Genomic DNA, 2,226 nt, shown 5'->3' with positions numbered 1-2,226 from the left:
TGGCGGGTCGCGAGGCTGCAAGGAGGAGACCTATCAGCTGCTGATGTCTCCGAGTGAACCCGACCACCACGGAGACCCGGAGGGACAGCTGTGATAAATCACCACAATGTCTCTACGTGTTTTTCTGCTATGTGATGAATTCATTTGACTTTTTTTTTTTAAATTTAAAAATTTGAAGTTTGAATATGAGTGTAGTATGAGTTTTTAACCAGCTGGTCAATACCAGTCAATTAAGAAATGAAGCTTAAAGTAATTTGAAAAAAATAAAGTAGAGAAAAGAGCTAGATAATAATGTAACAACATAACTGAACATGTCTAATACTGTCTTCTTCTGCCTTAGGCCAAAAACATCACCCTCATACTACACAGCACAGACTGACCTGATAGAACTGCCTAAGTTAAAGTGGGAAAATGTAACCTGTGCAAGAAAAATTCTTCCTCATACAAATTAATTTATAAGCAATAAAATGCGCCTTTCCTGGATTCAACAGCTACAGTTGTTCTCAATCTGAAACTTAAGGTTGATGTAACTGTTCACTGACTTTAATAGGAGTCTAGGACTCTTTTCTACTTGCGTTGCTGTTAAACTGCCCAAACTAAAAAAAAGTTAAAGAGGTTGCTAGTTTTAGATATTAATTCAAAGTAGCCCCAACATGCGTACCAATTTTACAAAAAAAAAAAAAAAGAGCTGAGGGCAGTTTCACCTCTCATCCAAGAGGCTTGATCAGTTCTGACCTGACTGGTGGGGAGTCCCAGGTATTTAATGAAAGGTCATTATCAGGGCCAATTGGTTCATTAGTGCAGCATAATGTTCTCCACGGCTTCTCCAGACCCTCTCATTGTCTGTCACATGTGCTCAGGGTGAACCTGCTCTGATCTGTGAAAAGCACAGGGCAGCAGTGGCAGACCTGCCAATTCTGGTGTTCTATGACAAATGCCAATCGAGCTCCACGGTGCTGGGCAGTGAGCACAGGGCCCACTAGAGGACGCCGGGCCCTCAGGTCACCTTCATGAAGTCTGTTTCTGATCGTTTGGTCAGAGACATTCACACCAGTGGCCTGCTGGAGGTCATTTTGTAGGGCTCGTCCTGTTCCTCCTGGGACAAAGGAGCAGTTACACATATTGATGTGCCATTCCGGAGGAGTTGGACTACCTGAGCAGCCTCTGTAGGGTCCAGGTGTCGCCTCATGCTACCAGTAGTGACACTGACCCTAGTCAAATGCAAAACCAGTGAAAAACAGTCAGAAAAGATGAGGAGGGAAAAAATGTCTGTGGCCTCCACCTGTAAACCCATTCCTGTTTTGGGGGTTGTCTCAATGTTGCCCCTGTAGTGCACCTGTTGTTAATTTCATTAACACCAAAGCAGCTGAAACTGATTAACAACCCACTCTGCTACTTAACTAACCAGATCAATATCCCAGAAGTTTAACTGACTTGATGATATATTCTGATTAAAAAGTGTTCCTTTAATTTTTCTGTTTAGTTTCACTGATATACAAGACTGTTGCATTACAATGTTTCTCAGCAGCAGTTTGCACATTAAAGTAACATGTGCAGTGAAACACATACCACAGCAGCAGGCAGTAATAGCAGGTCTTTCAGCAGCCATAAACTCTACTTTGGTTAATTGTTATCCAAAGATTAAATTGTGCCAAAACCTCCAGATCCATGACAACTGTTACACAACCTGTTTATCGATCTATTAAAAAGTTCTAGCACCACACACCAAGTCAAATCGCACACATGCAGTGGAAAAATCAGTTATGACATCTCCTAGATTACTGCCACAGCTGTACACACCCACTCGCACACTGATCGTAAGGTTGAGTAGAAATAATGACTGTGACCAGTGAGAACACACAAGCCCACCATTCTCAGAACTAATTCACAGATTACACCAGGTTATTCAAAATTCAGAAAGTAACTTTGGAGCTGATAAGCTTTTTGATGTTCTTGTTATGAAAGGTAAGAAAGGTCAGGGATAGGAAGTTCAAAGTCTGTGTGTCGACAAAGGTCAACAAAGCCATACAGATTTCAGTTTACTGACATTCAGCATCACACACATTATGAAAACTGCAATTTGGTTACATTTTCATGAATTTTTCATATTAACCTACAATATTATATATTATATAATATATAATATATTAACCTACAATTTGTGTCAGTTTAAGGAATTCTACGTGCACAGCTATACTGAAGAAAAAGCAGCAGTGGTGCAGAGCT

Source organism: Toxotes jaculatrix, chromosome 3, assembly GCF_017976425.1.
Source record: "Toxotes jaculatrix isolate fToxJac2 chromosome 3, fToxJac2.pri, whole genome shotgun sequence".
NCBI lineage: Eukaryota > Metazoa > Chordata > Actinopteri > Toxotidae > Toxotes > Toxotes jaculatrix.
This window is presented reverse-complemented; position numbering follows the sequence as displayed.